The sequence below is a fragment of the Chrysemys picta genome, chromosome 6 (genome assembly GCF_011386835.1).
Source record: "Chrysemys picta bellii isolate R12L10 chromosome 6, ASM1138683v2, whole genome shotgun sequence".
Lineage (NCBI taxonomy): Eukaryota > Metazoa > Chordata > Testudines > Emydidae > Chrysemys > Chrysemys picta.
The window spans coordinates 68,558,734-68,582,974 of record NC_088796.1 but is presented as its reverse complement, the minus strand read 5'-3'; the positions used below and the strand labels follow the sequence as shown (position 1 = coordinate 68,582,974).

Here is a 24,241-nt window from a genome sequence, read left to right as displayed (position 1 = left end):
GCACACTCACAGCAAGCAACATTCCACACTAATGGCTTGCTTTGTCGCGGAGCAGATAAGCATGCCGGCTGTCAGAAACGGAGCTTTGAAAGAGGATAGCCGCATTCCTACAGCCAATTCTTAAACAATGACAAGAGTGGCCATTTAACTTAAAAAGCAACAGAGGGTCCTGTGGCACCTTTAAGACTAACAGAAGTATTGGGAGCATAAGCTTTCGTGGGTAAGAACCTCACTTTTTCAGATGCAAGTAATGGAAATTTCCAGAGGCAGGTATAAATCAGTATGGAGATAACGAGGTTAGTTCAATCAGGGAGGGTGTGGTGCTCTGCTAGCAGTTGAGGTGTGAACACCAAGGGAGGAGAAACTGCTTCTGTAGTTGGATAGCCATTCACAGTCTTTGTTTAATCCTGATCTGATGGTGTCAAATTTGCAAATGAACTGAGCTCAGCAGTTTCTCTTTGGAGTCTCTGTTGCTTTTTACAGATTCAGACTAACACAGCTACCCCTCTGACATTTAACTTAAGGGGATTATGGGACGTTTCTGGAGGCCCATTACAGCGCAGTAATGCAACATGTTGTCCACACTGATGCTGGGGCATTTCAGCCAAGGCACAACAAGCATTATGCTTCTCATGAAGGTGGATTACCAGGAGCGCTCCAGCTGCAGAGTCCAGGTGCTCTAAGTGCCTTGCTAGTGTGGACGGGTTGGGAGTTAGGGCACTGGGGACTGCTTTAATGCACTCTAACTTGCAAGTGTAGCCAAGCCCTTTGTTTCCCACAATTCTTCTTTCCCTTTGAAATAGCATCATCCCCAATCCAAACATAATAGGGCAGTTATTTTCACTTTAGAACGATATCCTAACGTAAGACATTTTCAGAGTAACCTGTTCTCTGTGTGCAAATCCATAACTTTGCAATGGTAAGACTGTTGCAAGATAAATGCCTGTTATCAGGTTTATGTGAGATCAAATTTGGTCATTATCTTGGAAAACAATTCTCATGTTGACAAAAATCCCTTAGAGTTCACCGTGGAAAACTTCTAATTTCTGCATTGAAATGAGGTTTGAATTTGATCAAGCATCAATTAAATGCTGTGCATTCTGACAATGACCTGAGATTGAGATAACAGGTTTACATAGCACTGCATCACTATGCATGCTCACTTTAGGGGTTTTGGTTCCTTCCAGAATTAGACTCAAAAGTCTTAGGCCTTGGAAAGATGGCCCTGGTTCAGTTGTTCAATAATAGAATAGCTAATATACCCATGTAACTTAGCTGCAAAGCCTTTTCATAGAGAAGTCAGTCTTGAACACTGGTCCAGTCTGCTTGTTTGCCCAGTTAGTGGCCAACACCAGCTGCTTTAAAAGAAAGAAAATCATCATAATGAGCTTCATCAAGTGTGAAGTGCTGCCCATAAGATAAAGGGAGAAAAATTCCACTACTGTCCCTTGTGATAACCAGCTTACACCCTGAAGCGAGAAGCTTGATTACTTTTGCATAATTGTGTTAACTATAGCTACAAATGTAATTAATGGTCATAATATTATCTGGTCCTTAAGAAGTAGTAGTAACATTGTGATTCAATGACTGCCACAGTATATACTGGATAACACATTTTCTTTTAAATGTACAGCAATGCATCCTTATTCTTATATTGGGGTAAAAAGACCCATCTTGTTTTCATAACCACCTTTATCATTATGTATAGCAAAGAGTATAACTCAATAATAAGCCAGAGCAAGCTTGCCCCTGCCAGTCTCCACAATGGTCTGAGTGCCTAGTAATGTTGTTCTGTTTTGATCCAAGCTGTGATTGTCCCTCTCTCTCCCTCCCAGTTTTTTGTCGGCTCTGCCTTGCCCCCCCCCCCCCCCTTCACATACACCTGGTCACAGTACCCAGTCAAACCCCATGCTAGTTTCCGGGCAGACTCTATTAAGCCTTCTTTTAGAAGTGGCCCCTTAATTATTTCTTACAATTACATTGAGTAAATGATGCATTCACACATCAGTTTTAATAAGGCTTTAATTCAACCCATAACAAGGTTTCACCCAGCTCATAACAATACAAAGGGTTCTCTCTCTTTTTTTTTTTTTTTTAACCCTTAGACTAACCCGGTTATTTCCAGGTGAACATATGGATATATCCAAGTAGATGTATAAAACTGGGTGTGTTATAAGAGTTAGAAGATTGAAATTTGGCTTTTCAGGAAGGGAGTGGTCTCAGATGAGTACTTCAGCTGAGAAAGGACAGCTGTCAGGACAGATAACTTGGGGAAAGAGCAGGGCTGCCCGGGGGGGGGCAAGTGGGGCAATTTGCCCCAGGCCCCACGAGAATATAGTATTCGATAGTATTGCAACTTTTTTTATGGAAGGGGCCTCCGAAATTGCTTTGCCCAGGCCCCCTGAATCCTCTGGGCGGCCCTGGGAAAGAGTGTTAAATGAGGATTTGGTCAGATAGGCTGTCTGCAGTAATCGATGTAGAAGGGTTTGACAAATGGGAGGGGGACTTTTGTCTAGGAAGGGAGTTAGCTGAAGGTTCCGCATGTGCCAGGGATGGGGTCAACACTAGGCATTTCTGAGAGTCAGAATCAGGCACTTATGAGGTAAGTTTGGGATGAGGCATTTATGGCAGCGGGCAGCAGATGGAGGTAAAAGATCAACAAGTAGGAGGGAGGATCTGAGTGGAGAGGTTAGCGATGGAAGGTTTTGCCAGTTAAAAATTAAGAGAAAAGTTTGGAACTGTATGTTTGTCATATGTGGTAAGGGTAAGCGGAAGGACAAGTGTACATATTGGCAAGGACAAGTATACATGTTATCAAAAGCAAGGGGCTGAGAATTAGGAGATCTAAGTTTTGTTCCCAGCTCTGCCATAACCTTGCAACTATGCATTTGTACCATGCTTATTGTTATGTTCACAGCATACACACTGAAGTTAAATAAAAGCATGAATACTTTTGCTGGACTGTTGCAACTAGTTTATTTCTTAGAACTCAGAATGATAACAAATGAGAACCCAAAAAAAACTAGACACACAAATCAGGCTGCTCCCAAAAATAGAGAGGCACAATTCCCCACCCTCCTTACTCTATGCTGTTTTTCTGCAGACTGACTGCTGCTAGGCCCAGATTACATGCTTCCTTACAGAGTCCCCAAGACTGCAAGTGGGAACTAGAAAACTCCCTAAACTGTAGAGTGACAGCCTACAATTTTAACATAGTTTTCAACACACCACCAATTATCACTGTAGTATCTGATTGCTGTGTGACTTTGGATACCTCAGGCAACCTTGTGTATCCCTCTTTTATAATACTTCCCTACCTCACAAACATTTTGTAAGGCCTTTGAAAAATTGGATGGAAGGCACTATAGAAATGAATATTTATCATTACTACTACCCCAGTACAATTTCCAGACAAATCAGTATACCAGTTCTTGATGGCCTAAAGGTTCAATGTAAATTTTTACTATCTTTTTGTAGATATGCAAAGCACATGGTCATATAAAGAAAATTCAGTATAATAAAGATGATAATAATAAATCATACTTAAGTGCTTTGTATCTTCAAAGTACCCTACAAACACCAACTGATTAATCAAATAAACACAATCAGACAAGTATGCTTATTTTCCAGGATAACAACCCTGCTGTTACTGATTTTATAGTTAGCAATTTAAAGAGCTTAAAAAAGCAATTAGATCACATTTGTGTCCTACATCTAGATCCGTCATAGTCAAAAATTAAGATCTGGGGAAAAGCTGCCTGCCCTGGGAATACAGGATAGCATTACAACACGAATTACTGGCAATGGGGGGGTGGGAGGAGGGTGGGGTGAGAGACAGGAATATACTGTGCACAATTCTAAATATTTATTACATAATATTACCTCTAATGGAATCCCATGTGCTGTGTTTTCAGATTTCTCAAGAGAGGGGCAGTTTGGATGTTGATTCTGTATGCTTAATGTTGTTTTATTCTCAAAAATTTTGCTGTGAAGAAGATTCTGAACATGTATTAAACTGAATTAAAAGCCGCAACATTGGTTCTTAACTAGCTTTTAATTTTGTCTTTTTTTCCTGACCTTCAATATTAATGAGAAAAAAGTAACTTGTACAGACATTTCTGAGCACCATTTATGCCTGTTTAGTCTTCACATGTACCTTTCAGTTTAAACTATCCCAAGATTTAACAGATCTGGAATGATCTTCTGAAACTTGTATTTTCCATCTTGGTATCTCCACTGCCATTTTTACAGATATATAGCTTACTCATTTCCCCTCTATGCTACCAGCACATAGATATGTGTGTGTGCGCTATTATTCTAAAGTATTTTTCTAATCTCCTCTCTGTTTATTTAGATAGGATATTACTTCATGATTATTTTTAAACTATATAATAACTAGCTAAATCATTTGGAATTTCTAGTGTTTGACATGTTTACAGTTTTAGCTCTATTTGTCTAAGATATTATCAGCAGTGTCTCATGCAGAATGCCCATCTAAACAAATAGGTAGATAGCCAGTGGCCCATGAAATAAAGGGTTAGTTTGCCACCTGTTCCATCAAATGGCAGCTGAGGCAATGCCATGTAGTACAACTCACTGTTGTACAGATATTCATCTCCTGAAATAGTGCCTCAGCAGTGATATTTTTGGAAATGAGATTGCAGAATGGCAGGTTAGGAGGTAAGTACAAGTACAGTACCTACATGGAGGGGTATCTTACTACCTGTATTGCCCGCCAAGCTCTGTTCCATGTAGGGTAGTAGGTGGGAAAGGGACATCAGAAAACAGCTATGACTCCCTGATCCTGTGACAGACAGGTTGCTGCACCAGTTTGAGCCGCATAGGGAACCAACCAACATCTGAAGGAAGGACCAAGTTCCAGATCTGAGAGATTGGCCACTGAGGGGAGGGAACCAATAACAGCTAAAGAATTGTCAGAGCCACAAAGCTTACCTGTTAGGCAGATTTGTCCCTTCCTGTATTAAAACCTTTTGACTGGTGTATAGGGTTATTGACAACTGGGACTGATTAAGTTCTCCTATCAAAAGATTTTAACAAAATGGGGATGACCTCTAAGGTCATTTTAGAGATAGGATTCACATTATAATTATTTTTGTTCATTTAACATTAATCTGCTTATTTGATAACTGGTTGGATTTATTCTTTTTGATGGCTTTATTTTTGATCAAACAGGAATGATAGTGGTAGCTAGTGGAAGATATAGTTTGTAATTTTTTTATTTTATTAAATGGTAGGAGGGACTAACAAAGCTCATAAAGTGGGAAAATCATCTCAAATCCATTTCTTTAGTTTAAACAAGGAGATTCCACTCAAACCATCTTGTGGAGGTAAAATAGAACCTTGACTATTGAGTATGGCTTTGTCTACTCTACAAATACCTTGCTGGTATAGCTATAATGATATAGCTATAGTGTCAGGATCCACCTGTATAGATTCAGTGGATACCGATAGACGTTTTTCCATCAGCATAGTAACACATCTACCCAAATGTTAGCTATGCCGATAGAAGCGGTCTTTTATCAGAATAGTTGTGCCTATGTTGGAGTTTTTGCTGGTATAGCTATGTTGACTGGGGGGTGTAATTTTTTATATAAATGACTGACATAACTATAAGGACACAACTTTGTAGTGTAGTCCTGGCCTCTTTTCTCTGTTCTCCCAAAATAAATTACTTGTAAAAACTGAGCTTTGCCCAACTCCTGATGCTTGGCAAAAAAAACAAACAAACAACAAACACCCGTTTAAAAACAAATTATGTGTTAACTCAATAACTGAAAACATTATTCAAAACATTCTTGAGTTTTAACTTAAACAGTTTACACTACTAGCAAAATAAATTTTTCTGTATGCTGAGGAATTGTAAAACAATTCTCATTTTGAGCTATCTTGAAACAATTGAATAAAACTTACCCTGAAATATGAGAGCAACCTTAACTCATCTTTAACTACTTGTTTCATTAGCAAAGAGTGAAGCTGAATGCAGGTTAAGTTAGACAAGTGGAACTTTATTAAACCCCATTCACAGCTCTGTCCATGTGACTGTGTTGCTTCCAGTCCAGCTCCTTACATTTATTGTTTTCTGGGGTCCTGTCAATAACGGTCCCTCCAGGGAACATGTTCCCATTGACTCCAGTTCCACTGATCATGATACATTACTGATGTTATTTTACTGCTGCACTTTATCTTTGACAAGGCACCTGAGGTATATGAAACAAAATGAGAAGACTGCTATGTGCTGTAGAAATTTAACATTTTCTCACCCTCCCCCACCCCCAATCTTCCTCAAGTAAATATCCTTAATATGTAGGAGAAATAACATGTTGAAGTTTAGGTTGCTTGTAGCTTATCAGTATTTAATAGTTTTTTGCTTCACTACCCTGAATTAATTTCTAAAAAGTGCAGGGCTTTACAGATATGGTTAACTGCTTATCCTGGGCAAATTAAATTAAGCCTCTGGCGTATGATGAAAAGTTTGCTTCACCTAACTGAGCATCTAATGGGTATGGATGAATTTGAGCTACACAAAGAAATTGTGTTTTTCAAAGCTTTTTTTGATTAACATCCATTCAAATGGGTTAAGAAACACATCACATTTATTCTTATGTTTTTGCAAGAAAGCTTAAAATAAGTTGTTGAGCTCTCCAGAAGGCTTCACACCACTCTATGTCGTGTCCTGTGTCAATACATGTGGTATTCATGTATTACTACAGACATTCCCTATACCCCACTTTTCCTGTTGAATATACAATTGCCTCTTCGTTCTTTCACTGAGCTTTTCCATAGAACAAAGGGCACTGTCATTAAAATAGTATGCTATTCAGAAGCTTTTAATTATCCTGATCAAATTCAGAATCTTAACTTTTTCCTCTATAGATTTTGCACCTGGCAACCAGATGCAACTTCCTTGCCTCCTCAATACAAAATAATGGGTAGTGGGTGAGTGAAGTGCTGGTGATGAATCAACCTGAGGGTTCTTTTGAGATTTCAGAAAGGTTTATACTCTTGAACTTGTAACTCTTCTCTGAATTCATCTTAACAGTATGGAATGTGTACAAAAAATAGAATTGGGCTCTTGATTCCTTTGCTCATCATTGCACATCAGTAAAACTCAAGAATATGTTTGTCTTCGGGTCCTGGCTAAACAAAGAAACAATCTCGAATTGACAAAAGCCACATTTAGATTTTATCCCAGAAATGTCTTCTCATTTTTAAGGAAATCCACATGCTTTTAGTGTGGATTTTAAATGAAGTGTGTGTGAAAAAAGTTCAGTCATTTTTCTCACACTGTACAGCTTGGTTACCAGTCCCTATACTAAGAATTCTCATGGTAAGCTACAATTGTTTTCTTAGGTTTCAGTTTAAAAACCTCCCTTACAAATCATTCCTGATTTGACCACATAGCTTCCCTTTCTGAAGGTTAGCACTAACTTTCCCCCTCTTATACATTTTGTTCTAGCTTCACCTCGCTTTCAAATTATTTAATTATTGTGCTCCTGCCTACATCTCTGCCTTAATCTCCTCCTATAACCATTCTGCCCTGCCCCATTTTTTATTTAATCTTCCTTTCTTATTGTGTCCTTCATTTCTTTTTCTTACTCTTGACTAGGTGCCTCCATTCATGCCTTTCGTTGGGCCTGGAACACTTTCTCATTCAATATGTATCATGCATTCTCCTTTTCTTTCTTCAAACAGCTTCCATAAAAAGAACATAATACTGTGGGCTTGGCTATATGGTGGAATAATGCACACTATGGGTGTGGTTTGTCTAAAGCACATTAAGTTAAAGTGCACTCGGGAACATTTAGTGCACACCAGCAGGGTCTACATGGACCAATTAATTCACAAGAGGCTAGTGCACTTTAGAAGTCTCCCCTAGGAGCACATTACCTCACCATGTAGACAAGCCCTGTATTTGACTGGCTTGTTACTTTATTTCTCTCTCACATCATTTAACACAGCTGTTCAAATAAGAAATTGTTAACAATTCTCCTCTGGACACAAAGAGCTTATATTCAAACACTAAAAGAGATCCCAAGAAGATTATGTCCTTAAATTAAATGCTAAGTGATGAAAGTGGGTCTCATTCCCAAAGTGAAATTTGGCCAAGAATACCCGCAATTCCTCATTATATATACACCTTTTTGGAGTTCTTGATACTTTTCATATAATCTCTGTATGTGACAGAACAGAACTCGATCACAGATGTCCTTAGTAAATCATTTACCTGGTATTAAAAACAATCACCTTTGTGAAATGGGAATGATTTAGATTTTTCAGTAAGTTTATGTGTTGATAATCCATAGAAAAGTTGCCACAGGCTCTAGCCTTTGTTTATACTTACAATTTTCTTGTGCAGTACCTACTCTCCATTTTTTGGTCAAATGATCTGCTTTAATTTTTGCTGCTAGTATGTTAACTATGAAAATAAACTGACAAAAGCATTATCAAAGTTTTCAGTTTTGCCAGCTATCTTGGATACTGCAACCATATTTGCTTTTGAAAAGCAAATTTTAATATAATAGTTGGGCAGAGTCTTTATTTAGACCTAGATCATATGTGATCATTAAATTACAGTACTTTTCCTCACAAAATAATGGGTAAGACTTTTTTTTAAATGGGTTGACATCCAGATTTTATTGTCTGAATAGGAGCAGAACCTAAAGTGCTTTTGCTGTTGAACTCTTGGAAGAACAAATTCAAAAAGCTTTTATAAGTTAGTCCTCTCTCTAGTTGTTGGGCTATGTAAGCTTGTACAAAACTGACATCTTTTAGATTTGATGAAAAATGAATCAAGGTCATCTGCTATTAAATTCTATTGGCCTCCAGATGAACTGCAGTTTGTCTATCAGGGTAGCCAGGGCTGATTTTTGCTTTCTCCGAACTAGATTAAGATTGCATACAATCCATATAGGTTTTAGCATCCTCCAAGACATTCTTTTCACCAGATTTCCAATTCAAGACAACTGCATTTTGCACTCTGATGGAGTCTATGTCCCCTTCAATCCAATACTGGAAGCTTACCCCACTCCCAAGTTTCACTGCACTACTTTTAGAACAAAAAGTAAAACTGCAGATCTCATTTTAGGTGGCTTTAAAAAGACAATACACAGTAGAGCTATTTTTCAACTACATCTCTATATATTTACAAATATTTATCATTTCATTTTTATTAGAAAGCCATTCATTATTACACCTGCATGAATCTTGATTTGCTTCTACTCACTCTTCATTAAACTAATGACAAAAACACGAATGCCAGTGGATAGAAAAGTCAATATAAAGACTAATCAGCTTCCTTTTTTTGTATAACTTCCATTTCAAGATCTTCCTTTCTCCAATTAGTTTCCCCAAATGGATTGTTTAATGCATAACTAATCTTGAACTTGCTCTCTCTCTTGCTGATGGAAAAATTACTGTTCATTTTGTTCAAGCCATGGTGCTTATGTTGCACATTTATCAAATGGTGGTATTTTAAAAAGCTGCATGGCAGCTGTTTTGCTATTCCTCAATGGAAATATTAGAGTCAATTGCATTGATAAATATGCAAAGCTCTCCTTTGGTATATATAAGAAAAACAAAATTACTTTTTTCTATCAGTTCAGAATCTTCCCTGCATGATCCTGGGAGTTATATGCCCATGTACCGTGTTATTGGAAACATATTATGGCTTGAGGTGGGAAGTGTGGCCAGTTGGCAGAAAGGGATAAACGTTACTTTCTCCAGGCTAGCCAAAAAAGTAGACATGAAAGTTTGTATTACATCTATTATTTCTGCCACACTAGATAGATCTGAACTACAGTGAAACAATACTTATAAGTCATACATTTTCACTGAAAATGAGTCTGAATCAAAGTCCCAACTCCAAAGCCCCTTGGGCCCTTCAGAGCTCATGACCAAATCCAACATCTTTGCATGGGCCCTTTTTAGGTTGTACTGTTCCAAGGTTGTTGTCCCCCCCCCCCCCAAGTGGTTGTTTCATATAGTACTGGTAAAGCACTAATATGGTCAGCACATTTTATTCAGAAGGAAATTGCAGCACTTGTTTTCACTCTTTTTTGCCACTGAAGCAAATCATTTTGTAAATTCTCTTTGCAACACAAAGTTCAGAGTGCAGTGTAAGGGTGAGTCTGCTGGAACTGTAAAGTAAAATGCATTACAAAGGAATACAGTAAGGTAAAATATACATAGGACTAAAGCCTCATTATTGGAAAACCACAGAAGCTAGGAGGTGGAACAGAATCTCTCCCCATCAACATGGATGTAAGGTGTAGGGCACTTGCACAGCCTGATCATGGCTGCTACTACTGTCTGTAGGAAGTAAAACTAATCATTACCTTCTGAGAGGGAGTTGTTCTGTATTGTGCATGAACCCCATTGTCCAGACCCTTTCATCGTTCCCACAGTCCACCTACAATCATAGGTGCCAACTTCTACTCGCACTGGTGGGTGCTCGACCCTCCTCTGCCCCCAGCCCCACCCCAACTCCACCCCTGCCCTGCCCCCATTCTAATCCCTTCCCCAAAATCTCTGCCCCAACTCCGCCCCTCCCTGCGCCTATTCAGGCTCCTTCCCCAAATCCTGCCCTGCCTTCTCCCCTGAGCGCGCCGCGTCCCCGCTCCTCCCTCCCAGAGCTTGCTACACCACCAAACAGCTGTTTGGCAGCGGCAAGCGCTAGGAGGTAGGCGGAGGAGCAGGGACGCGGCGCGCTCAGAGGTGGCGGCGGAGGAGATGGTGGGGTGGGGTGGTAGGGAGGGGAGCTTGGCTGCCGATGGGTGCAGCGCACTCACCAATTTTTCCCCATGGATGCTCCAGCCCCAGAGCACCCACGGAGTCCCCGCCTATGCCTACAATCCATCTGACAATACTTCTGCACAGAGAGTGGCTATGGATTTTGGTTTTACAGGCCACAGAAGGGGCTGGAGTCTCTGTTTCATGCCCCCGATGCAGAAGAAATTTTTGCCTTGTGTGCTGGCAGAACAGGCCAGAGGATTTGATCATAAGAGCCCAACTACAAATGTTTACTAAGTCCCTAGAGACTGAAGAAATCTTGTTTCTCTGCACTTGCCAGAATCTCTTTTCCCTCACACTAGGGATGCTGATCTCTTTTCTCTTCTGGAAGCTTCTCTGCCTTCTTTTGCCAGAGGATATTGGATTGATTAATTAGCTTGACCCTGACAATCAAAGCTACACACAGCAGTCATTTACTCCATAGCACTTCTGTTAAACATGAGGAAATAAATGCTTTTGAATCTACTAACATGCAAAATTTCACACAGGAAGAAATCTGACAGCTTTGAGTTCTAGGAATGAGCAATATTTTCTGTTAGGTTTTCATTAAATCTAAAACTTCTACTAAAGCTTTTTAAATGTACTGTTACAAAAAATGAGTATATGATATTCACACACTTTTAAGTAAAAAAGTAAAGTGTCACAGACATATTTATTTTTAAATGCATGTAATTGAATCAGGCAAGATCTCTATAGAAACATCACTTCAGAAGTTTCCACATAAAGACACACATAATGCCCTCTGCATAACTAGATCATGCTTAATTGGGAATTACTCTTACGGTGGATGAAACTGTCCACTGAGGATCACTATTAAGAGGATTCTATTGTTTGTATTGTATAGTATTGATATGTACTGTAACACACAGAGTGCTGAATCACCAAAGAAGCTGTGTCGAACAAGTAACAGAGTCCCTACACTGAAGTGTTACAAAGGCAGGGGAATAATATATAAAAAAAATACATACATCACTCAAAACTACTAAAAATAAAGAGAACATATCTATAATTAAGGGTATGGACCCACCCACTAGGGCATCTCTCACAGGGAAAGACAAGTCTGGTGGTGTAGTGCACAGAAACAAGAACTACAGGTAAGTTCTCCTCCCCATATTCTTTCCATAGCTTCAGGAGAGTCGGTCCAGAAGGATTTGACCAGCAATCACCAAAAGAACTTGCACCAAATTGGGCAGGTGAGAGAAAGGATATTTTGCAATTGCCACTGACATCATGTATCAGCCATGAAAAACTAATGAAAAAAACCTACAATGAAAGTAATGAACAAATCCATAAGGCTATTACTCTCTGTCCTCAAAATCCACTTCTGCCAAGCTGCTCACCAAAAAAAAAAAAAAAAAAACCGCCAGCACATGTTGGTTAAATGATGGGACAGTTGAAGACAGCTGATGTTTATTTATAGGTAAAAAGAAAACTTGCCAAGAATTCAGAAATCCTAGGTCATGCCTGTGATGGAATGGAACTACTCTGTAGTAATACTGTAGGCTGTCCTGATTATTGGGATGTTTAGTGTATGAATATATTGGGTTAGTTTGGAGGGTGGGGGATTAAGAAAAACAAGCAAGAAAGAAGGGGATACCTGAAGATAAGCCACTCTGGATAAACACTTAAGGGTTGTTACGAGACAGTGTCATTCACAGGAACAGACATGGGAACCAGAAGATCAAAAAGACCATGGACATTTCAGACGACACTCTCTCAGGCAAAGAGGGCTGCTGTTCAGGTTGTAGTTCAGGGAGACCAGGATGACAAATAGGCACCTGCTAGGGATATCTGAAGATGGGATGCCTGTCTAGATGGTAAGCCCCTAGGTAAGATAGATATGAACTTTGACTTATTTTAAATCCCCTTTCCTCTATATCCTTTGTTCCTCATAGACTTTAAAGTCAGAGGGGACCATCATGATCATCTAGTCTCATCTCCTGCACATTGCAGGCCATAGAACCTCACCCACCCACTCCTGTAACAGACCCCTAACCTCTGGCTGAGTTACTGAAGTCCTCAAATCATGGTTTAAAGACTTCAAGTTACAGAGAATTCATCATTTACTCTAGTTTAAACATGCAAGTGACCCAGGCCCTGTGGCTGCAGAGGAAGGTGAAAAACCCCCCTAGCATCTTTGCCAATCTGACCTGGGGAAAATTCCTTCCTGACCCCAAATATGGCAATGTGGGCAAAACCCACTAGGCAGATACCTTGGAAAGAATTCCCTGTAGTAACTCTGAGCCCTTCCCATTTAGAGTCCCATCACCAGCTGTTGGGGATTTTTGCTACTGGTAATTGCTGATGGGCCCCGTGCAATTGTAGGCAGTCCCATCGTACCATCCCCTCCATAAACTTATCAAACTCAGTCTTAAAGTCAGTTAAGCTTTTCCCCCACTGTTAAAACAAACGACACATTGGTTTTAAGAAAGCTGTTTGGTCAATACATACGCCTCTCCTTTGTCAGACACCTCACAGAAAGAATTGCAGCCTCCAAACCCAGTCAGACCTACTGGGCAAGCACAGTTGATACACAGGACACCATAGATCATGGCCCGGTTTGTGTGGGGAAAAGGAAAGGAAAAGGACTGAGACCGGGAGGGGGGGGGGGGGAGAAGAGTGCATGTGATGCTTCCCAGCAATGCCCAGCGTTGTGAGGTACCTTGGTATCACCTGCCTTTAGCATGAGGAAGTCTTGTCTGTGCCTGCTGTGGGTCAATTTCCTGACTCCACCACTCTGGCAACACAAGCAGTGCCTTCCAGGCCTTCACAGACCTCACTTTCTCTTTACAGGTTAGTGATAGGCACACACCAACCCCAGTCCTCCAAGCATCCGTCTGGAGTGCTAAGCTCCTGTTCCACTGAAAACTCTCAGAGTCACTACTCCCAAAGGAATAGTACACACCAGCTTACAGGGATTCCACTCGGTATCACCACTCCACTTAACACAGAGCGCTGAGAGAGAGAGAGAAGAAGAAGAACATGAACAAGTTTATTATCAATAACAGAGATTCAAACAGGGCCGGCTCTAGCATTTTTGCCGCCCTAAGCAGCGCAAAACCAAAAAAAAATAAAAATAAAGCCGCAATTGCAAGCGGCGGCAGCTCTACCGCCACTTCATTCTACCGCAGCAATTTGGCGGCAGGTCCTTCCCTCTGAGAGGGAGTGATGGCCCCGCCGCTGAATTGTCGCCGAAGAGCTGGACATGCCGCCCCCCTCTTCATTGGCTGCCCCAGGCACCTGCTTGCTACGCTGGTGCCTGGAGCCAGCCCTGGATTCAAATGATAGTAAGAAAGAATATTGGAAACAAACGGTTACATACAAAACAAAATCATAATACATTTTCTAGATGAGAACCTTAATTGACAGGACATTCCCCTGTCTTCTACAGGTAACTTACCTCAAGTCCTTTTCCCCAGTGTTTTCAACCAAAAAGGCTGAGAACCCCTTTCATAAAATGAAGTGCACTGGTAACTTGTATTCTCAGACTGAATGATGCCAGGGTGTCTCTTTGCACCCTCAGTTATACCAGACCAGGCCTTTGATGCTCACCTGAAAACTGGGTCCCCCTCCCCTTGCTGTTTACCTTTTGTTAATTTCCTTCTGAAGTCTCTGCAAGCTCTTCATTAGCATTTGACTAATAGACTTCTATTGTAAGACACTCAATACACAATGGTCCACCAGAAGATAAGTGTCTCCCACCTCCTGACTGGAGAAATTTGTCTGTTTGAGTGACCTGCCTTTACCCAACAAGGCCTAGAGAACATATTTTTCAGAATGTGTACATAACTCCTCACGTGTTTGCTGTACATACATGATTATGATGACCAGTGAGACACAGGCATTCATTAGAGACTTTACATGACATTCTTTTGCTGAACCCTCTGTGCCCTCTGCCAGTTGACTTCAGGTGGTCCTTGGGTCCCATTGCACTCAGAGAGACTAGGAAGAAAACAGAGGTGCAGCTAGTTCTGCAACTGTGATAATATATATAAGCTGGCCTCCATCTCTGTGGGACCTTATTACTGTCACAAATGGCATGGGGGAAGACCCTCACTTGTATGTTGTTTCAAAATACACTGCAAACTTTTTAGAGCAGGGAGTGTGTCTGCACTGGGCTTAGCAAAACGGGGTCTGTATGTGCTACGACAACATAAATTATATAACAAACAACAACAACAGAAGATAGTTGAGACAGCACATCTGCATCTACAGGAAAAGAAATCCCAAACCTTTCAAATTAACAGGTCTCCATGATCTGTGGAAAAGTTGCTATCAGTTCAGAAGAAAAACTTGTCAGACTTAGCCTTTAAGACGCTACTTGGTCAGCAACAGATGTTCTAAAATGTGGTAGAGTATTAGGACTTGGTGACGGTGAAGAGAAGGAAGGCAAAAGGAACGGGAGATATATTTTTACTTTGCTGAACTCATCAAGCAGAGGTACTAAAGGTGGGAGGCGAAATTCTGATTGAGCAGCTACAAAATTAAAAAAATATGGGTGAAAGAACAAGCAACACAAGAAGAAATCACAATTGGATGACAATGGCATGTTACCAACACCACTGCTAGCTTCTCCTGCCTGCACCTGTGGGGGTCCCCACCAAACAGGTATTCTGACCCTGGTGGCTTCAACTCAGGCCCTGGTCTTGACTTGCTGGAAATGTGGCCTGTCCATGCTGATGAAAGCCAGGAAGGGGAAACCACCTGACATGAGAGGCATCTGTTGGTGGAGTCCCTTAGGAAGCAGGTAAGTGAGGTGCTGGAGGAGGTTGCTTGTCTGTGTAGCATGCAGGAGCACAAGAACTTCATTGGCAGGATGTACATGGAACCATTTGGGATGGAGGACATTAGCTGACTACAGATGCCTGCAGTGACACCAGAGGAGGAAGGAGACCTGACTGCTGGCCACCTAAGGTAGTAGAATGTTTTCCATACCCCACCCAGGTCCTTTGTCCATCACAGTCAAGAACTGGTACACTATACTGGCAACAGGAGGTGAGGAATAGACACCAATGGCGGAGGAGGGGAAGCCACCAAGGCTTGGAGAATCATGACATAAGGTGCTGGTGATTGTCTCCCTCAGAAGCGAGTCCCAGAGGCATCCATCTGCCAACATGACATGATGTTCCGAGTTGTGCACTGCCTGCTGAAAGCCCACATCTGAGATGTTACAAAAAGGTTGCTGAGGTGCATCCGTCCCTTTGACCACTGTCCCGTGCTGCTCATCCATGTAGGCACTAATGATACTGCCAGGTCTGACCCTGAGCAGATCAACAGTGACCACAGGGCTCTGGGAACAAGGGTGAAGTAGTAAAGGACACAGGTATTCTCATCCATCCTCCTGGTTGAGGGTAAGGCATTCATTAGACAGGAACATGTGCATTCTGGAGATGAATGCATAGCTGCACAGATGGTGTTGATGGGAGGACTTCAGCTTCCTCAACTATGGGATTCTGTTCTGGGAAGGAGGACTGCTAGGAAGAGATGGACAAGAAAGGGAAGAGCATCTTCACACACTGACTTGCCAACCAAGTAAGAAGAGCTTTAAACTAAATTCAAAGAAGGCAGGTGACAAAAGGTACAGGTAAGCATAAAAAGGCAACCTTAACAGAGAGCTAGATTTGGGGGAGGGCCATTGAAAATTATAATAAGGTAATAGAAGCCACAAGAGTGAAAGACGTGGGGAAATCATCTCATCATCTCAGGTGTCTATACACAAATGGAAGGAATATTGGGAATTAACAGGAAGAACTGGAAGTATTAGTCCAGAAGCTAATTTATGGATTTAATTGGCATCACAGAGAGTTGGTGGGATAAACCTCATAACTGGAATATTGGTTTATAGGGATATGGCTTGTTAAGGGAGGACAGGAAAGAAACAAAGGGAGGGGTGTAGCATCAAAAATATATACACTTGTTTTGAGGTCCAGAAAGAAGTGAGAGTCAAACCAGTTGAAAGTCTCTGGGTAAAGATAAAGGGGGTGGGGGGAGATAGGGATGATGTCATGGTAACAGTTCACCAAATCAGGAAGAGGACATGGATGAGGCATTTCTAGAACAAACAACAGAAATATCCACAACACAAGACCTTGTAGTAATGGGGGACTTTAAAGTACCTCATGATTGTCCACACACTCAAATGGACAATATAAAAGGAGGGCCAAGCTCCATGACAGGGAGGGTGAAAACAGGAGAGAATAGGGACCAAACTTTCCTATAATCAGAGCAGGAGGCTACAGGCAGGTGGGACTGTGGATCCTCCCACAGTGTAGGGGAAGTCTCTGCTCAGAAGCTAACACAAGGCAGAGGGCCCCAGTCAGAACCCACATTTTTTGTTTGGGAAGACAATAATCAAAGCCCCAAAGAAAGGTACAGAAACTAAGCTGAACTTGATTATTTGTTCCCAGCTGGCATTTAGGACTACCAGCCTACACCAACCTAATTTCCTTATTTGATAGTGTTTACTGGCCTAGTGGATGGAGGGAAGCAGTTGACATGATACATCTTGATTTTAGTGAGGCTTTTGACACAGTCCCACATGACATTCACATCTGCAAACTAGGAAAATGTCATCTAGATGAAATAACTATAAGATGGGGTGCCCAACTAGTTGAAAGACCATAATCAAGGAGTAATTATCAAAGGTTTGCTCTCAAACTGGGAGGGTGTATCTAGTGAGATTCTACTAGAGGGTGTATCTACAGGGTTCAGTACTATTCAATATTTTCCTGAATGACTTGGATGAGACCAAGGTGGGTGAGGTTGTAAAGATTGTGAAGGACAGGATTAGAATTCAAAACAACCTTGACCAATTACAGAAATGGTCTGACATCGACAAGATGAAATGCAAGTGCCATGTACTACACTTATGAAGGAAAAATCAAATGCACAAATACATAATGGTGAATAACTGGCTAGGTAGTAGTACTGGGGGTTAGAGTGGATCACAGATTGAATGAGTCAATGATGTGATGCAAACAAACAAAATAATTAAAATAGTGAAGTAAATGACAAGCCATGATCATATGGATACTTTCACCCGACAGATCTATTTTTGGAAGACCCCATATCTCAACTAGTCGGAATGAACATCTCAAAACTTTAGGCCTTATTTTCCCAGATGCAGGATTTTGTGATTTAGCCAGGCCACTTGTAATTCATCTCCACCATTCTGATATAAACATACACATACATTTCTTCATAGGACAATTTCCCCTGAGCAGCTCCACAACACAGATATGCACCCCAACCTCAGAGACCGTTATTTCTGGTTATTGTGATCCATTAAGATTTCTGAGTGGCATACTATGGTGCAAAGGTGAGTCAGGCATCCATGAGTGAAGCAAGACACATTGCTTCTGACATAAGGGGTGAAAATCCAGGCACCACTAAAATAAATGGAAATTTTGCCATTGACTTCAAAGGTCCAGGATTTTAACCAAGGTTATTTACTCCTTTCTGACTCTTTAAAACATTCTCTGAGGAAAGAAACATCACAGCTGACTTGCCATTAAAGTGAGAACCTAAATGAACTATTGTAGCTTTCACACACAATCCCCAACCCACCCCCACCCCCTTTCCCCAACCTAAATACTGGCCTGAGGCATTGAACAGTCAATATTCTGACCTGCACTATGGAAAATTGAAGGTCTACTAGCTAGCAATCCAGCATGACTAAACATGGATCATTTAACCAGTAGGAAGAGGAGGCACCGGCTTTCCAATGGCTACATTTGCTTGTAGTTCTGGAGAGTCCTAAGTGAACGAACTTTTGAAATTGTGCCTTTTTAAAATGGAAAAGCTGACGGAAGTGGAAGTTCTAAAAATGTATTACTTAGATTTTCCCCTCTCCCTCTGAGGTCTGCATATGTGACCTCTTGGTAAAGTATTCTGACTGTACAGGTGAATTGATATAAAAATAACCAATAAATTTTTGGAAAATGTCTCTAAAATATGCCAAAAATAGCTTTTCTGTAAACGATATAGGATATACAGTCAAATACATGATGTGACAAAGATTTTATTAGCATTCATAGAATCATAGGGTTAGAAGGGACAGCAAAGGTCATCTAGTCTAACCCCCTCCCAAGAGGCATGATTTGTTGCGTCTAAACCATCCAAGACAGATGGCTATCCAGCCTTCTTTTGAAAACCTCCAGTGAAGGAGATTCCACACTCTCTCAGGGTAGTCTGTTCCATTGTCGTGCTGTTCTTACAGTTAGGAAGTTCATTTATTAGCATTCATTTCATGCTACAGTGCCCCTCTGTTCAGGGGACAAGATGGCAGAACTCTTTGGAAGTAACCCGAGGAACATTGGGGAAAACATCCAAACATACCTCCCACTCTCTCTTTTGGGCAGATTCCCTCTTGGCCACCATCATAATGATGTAACATTTCCCCATAGCATGGCAAAGCTGTTTGAAGTGGATTGAGGTGTGAATTTTGGGCTTGTGCTAGGAGACCCCTAGTTGGATGGATTTGCAGAGGAACCCAGTTTTGTTTGAACCAGCTTTACTTTATTTTAGTGGAAATGTTTAGGATACTAATATATATATCTATCTATATCTCTATATCTATATCTGTTATCTGTACAGCCAAAGAGTGAGATCCACTAATACTAACATAATCTAGGAGCCAGAGTCTGCTCCACATAACATTTTTATCAGGCGTGAGTAGAAGAATTAGGAACTTTGCTTTTCTAATATGTATTCCATGCACACTGATACAGATCAAGCAGGATATATTGTGTTTGTGATAGCCAAAAGCTATAAGGAAAACAAATACTGTTTTAGAGAGTCCTATACACTTTTTGGCCAGGAAGCATTTATATGAGAATTTACACCGGGAATTTTTGACATAGGTAGCCAGCTCTGGACAATGTTCTCAGGAAAGCTTATCAAGTAATCGTGAAAGGCTGCAAGGGGCGATAAGTCCTCCTCTAGGCCCATTTGGTGAAAACCATGATGAGGTACCCATGGCAGATTGCATAAATTTAAATAAAATAACCAACATGATGAGTTGTTTGAACTGCAGCTACACAGGGAAATTTAGAACCTGTAATTCACCACCTGTAATTCTTAGAATTGCAAGAGTGGTAGAGGATATTCAGAGGGCCCAGAAATTGTTTACCAGTGTAATCTAAGTCTGCTTAGAGCTAAATGAGACAGTGGTAAAAATGCATAAGTCCTGTCTATACTACAACCTCCATCACTACCATGAGTGCAGCTGCAATGATGGTTCACTACAAGTCCTAAATTTGCCATTGGGAGTGGCTGGAAGTGGGGATCAGAGCCACAGCTTTGGTTGATTGGCTCACTCCATTGAACAGAAGTATTGAAATAATGTACAAAATACAAGTTGAGTTGGCACAGAAGTGAACAACACCTTGCAGTCTTTGTTGTCTGAGGATTCATCAACACTCATCAGTGGGACACTGTCTTATAGAGGTCCACGGGTATAAAATGAGAGCAGAGCTGAAACACATCTTATTTCAAAGTACAAAGAAATCATCATGACCCTTGCTAATTTATACCACTCTTTCTATGAAAGCGGAAATGTCCTGACAGGCCTGGTCACTTGCAGACCTAAAGTTTAAGCTATTCTGCATTCACATGTTATCATTTTTATTTGAAGACTTAGTTATCAGTCATGTTTCTTATCTTGTTTGCTGTTAGTCTTCTATTAACTTTATCTTATCTTTTCTTTTTGTAAGGTATTTGGAGCAGGAACAAGCTGAGCATCAAGCTCTGAGGAAGAAGAGCAAGCGCAGAATAAATGCTAAGCATGAAACAGAAACCAGAGCCATTGTCATGGCAACAAGGATCAGATGTGAATGGTTCAGCTGCCACTGTGCCAGTGGGTGGGTGAAAATCCTTACTTCCGGACTCATTGCCCAAATCTTTGATTAAACATTTCAGCTCTCTAAAATCTGCAACCTAATTCACAGAAATTCTAAATTAAAAGATCTGGAAAAAGAACATTTGGATACAAACTAAGTCAGAAACAGCTTATTATTGTAGAACATGGATTACTATATTGCTATATTATATAGGGCAAAATTCTCAGAGGTGCTGAGCACTTTTCAAGATTTGTCCCTTAGCATTTTATAGGAATTGTTACAGTTTTCCAAACATATAAATAGCTCCTAATGGAATATCCTTAAACATTTGTTTCCCCAAAGTCCAAATACAAACAGAATTTATATAGTGAGTACAGCCTGGATGGGCCTGTACACTACATAGAAAAAGGACATGATCACTGTCACATGGGGTAAACAATATAAAAAAATAAATGATTTCTAGAAAGTATTCTATTTACCTTTCTTTTTTTTGCTGAAAAGATCATGTGTGTTTGAAACAGCTTCTCAAATATCATGGATCTATTCTCCCTATACCAGCCAACAAACAGCTTGCCTGCATTCCCAAAGTTCAGTACATTAACTATTTAAAAAGAAGTAGTGGACACACTGATGGAGTCTTGATGAAAGACCTGTGAATCCAGCCTATGCTTTTCCTGGCTAGTGAAAGAATGTCATGAGAAACTGCCACTCATGGCTGAAATAGACAATACCTCATTCAGGGAAGTAATCTTTCCCTTCCTCCTTTAAACGTGCAACAGTCCAACCAACACAGAATAAGCCAACCTTAGATACATCGATTCTAGCCAATTATTGCCCAGTATCAAACCTGCTGTTCCTGAGCAAGCTCAGAGAAACCAAAGACCAACTACAAACACATGTAATACAATAGTGACGATATAGAAAATATGGAGCTTAATAACAATAATGCCAGACATCCACATTACACCAGAATCTTGGCATAACTTAGGCCTAAGCCTTCAAAACATGTCGAACAACAGATGCTGTTTTTCTATGTTTCACACAGAGGAGATGTAGGCTGAATCACTACAACAGCTAACTAGCTAAGCTTAACCACAAACTCTTGCTAAGTTGTGAAGTAACTTCCTTTTTTATGCCTTTTCTTATATTTTATACATTTTATGCCTATACATTTATAACATACTATATCAAATATAACTTTATCTACTGTATCCTAAGTTATATGGTTTTATTACCAGATAAAATAATTTTTTTAAATGCTAAGATTTAAGAAACAATATCAGAATATTAAAGCTACCTAAAGGCATTCTGAAACAGATCCCCTTCAGTTTGAGGTTGTTTCATTGCTTAGGCAATCTGATCATGAAGTATGGCAAACAGTTCGGACCATGCTGTCTATTTTAAATACAAATGGATCAATAAGAAATATATGACTGATCTTTAAAGTGATATATACAGGGTATTTTTTTAATTAAGGAAGCTGATACATTAAAATGGTATGCTGAGAAGCCAATGTGAAGGGAAAATCTTTAAGGTGAACCAACCAAAATGGTATAAGACCTAAATGACCAAAAGGCCTGATCAACTGTGATTGGCAGTTGCACAGAAAGACTTTCACATATGAAGCAAACCTACTAACTTTATCACTAAGGTGTAGGGAATTATCAATCACTGGTATAGAAGGGTATACGGTTGTTTTGTATTATTTCATTGATTATAATATTCTACTGGTGATAGAACAAGCAAAACGGTTATATAACTTTATATTGCTGCATCATGAACTACTTAAAGCCAGAAACATCAAGGAGTGTGAAGAGAAAGACTTTGTTCTGACTTCAAAATGAACTTTCCTGCAGCCAGCAGAGTGCTGAAGGAAAGAGCATGGAATCATGCAAAGTTGGCCAAAGGATCACAGTTCAAAGGGCCCACCCCAAATAGGTTAAAGATGGGAATTAGGCCAGCAGGTGCTCAGTGTGTGGTCTAACATGTCTTACACAAATTGGTATGACAAGATGTTTTACATGAAGACAACAGAATTTTCCAGACAACACTGCAAGAAACCATAAAGGAGACAACTTGTTTTCTCACTGGACGATAAGAACAGGACCGGCTCTAGCTTCGGCAGATTCACTGTCGGAGGTGTTTGGGGTTTTTTCCGCTTGGGGCAGCAAAAAACCTAGAGCTGGCCCTGCATAAGAGGAGACATAGCTTGTTGGATATTTCAGATCTTTGCCAGAAACATGGGTCACTCTGATTGTCCCACATCACCTTTGTCAAGCAGAGGAACCAGGTCATGCCACCCAGGAGAAAACATATAAAATGCCCTGTGTTGTTCAACACATTACTCCTTGAAGCTGAAACATCTGGACGAGGGAGCAGGAGAGGACTGATGTGAGCAGGACAGTTATCGCCTGGCCAATGAGAGCACCCCCAGCTTGGTAACAACTCAAGTCTTGTCTCTGATAAGTATCCTGTTGACTCTTTTTTACAGTCCGATCTAGGAACACCACTGTGAAATCCAGAAAGTGAATAGGAACACAACTGTCATGGCAGTGAATTCTATCTTGAAAAACCAGTCATTGCGACTGTAAAACTGAACTCGAAAACCAACCTTCATTCCAGTTCAAACTGATAAGTAGAAAAATGACATATGTGTATTGTTTACCCAAGTGACAACATGGTTACATTAAGCTAAATGCTACTTCGAAAGTATGTGCGTTAGTTATAATTCTCTGAATGATTAAAATGTATGATGTGTATTTGTCTTTTACTAACAAGTTTAGCCTTAGTTGTCTAGAAGTTATGCTAAATCAAGAAGTAATTGAGAACATTGAGGCTGGAGAAACTCATTACACTAGCTAAACTTAGCATTGATTGTAATAGGTAACTGTGCTTCCCTACAGCAAAACTTAGCTCTGAATACAACTGAGTGTTTCAAGGAGTTCAACCCCAAAAATCACACAATTTGTGGTCAAGACCTTCTTAGACAAAAGCAGCAGCTTTGGCTTTTAAGCTTTTACCACTATTTGAAACTTTAGTTAAAGTGGCATACGAGCTTACAGCAGTAGTGAAATTCCCGAGAAGTTAGAGTAGCTGCAAAATAATTACTTAATTATGTTTTGGGTTTAATGTGTGATAGGCTTGTGTGTGTACAAGTGGCAAAGCTTGGTTATGAGTAACACCTGGTAAGGTAATGTTGATATTAACATTTTTTGATAAAAAATAGCTTGTCTAAATTTGTATATCTGCTTTAGACTGGTTTGGGTTGAACTGACATGAGCAGACTCATAATTACATTGGCATATAAACTTGAAGATAAATAAGGATCAATATTGAAGGATCCATAGTTCCACCATGATACCAAAATCACCTGCCCAGACTAGTTCAGAACTAGGAACTCGCCTTTGTAATAAGAGTATAAGAAGTCCTTCAATTGATTGAACAGATTTATTATCATTTACAAATGGTAACATCCCATGTTGAATTTAATTTTGACATTGTAAACACTATCATATAACCATCTTTATTTTTCTTTCTGTAATTCTTTCTTAATTAAAAGCTATTTTGGCTAATAAAACTCAAATTTATTATAA

The 24,241-nt window shown here is 40.2% G+C and overlaps 1 long non-coding RNA gene across 1 annotated transcript; it reads left to right on the top strand.

Moving 5' to 3' along the window:
* The first annotated feature begins 83 nt into the window (after positions 1 to 83).
* On the top strand, positions 84 to 24,241 carry LOC135984319 (uncharacterized). The gene is made up of 2 exons (XR_010602264.1): positions 84 to 220; positions 20,523 to 24,241. It is a non-coding gene; the product is annotated as an uncharacterized LOC135984319 (long non-coding RNA).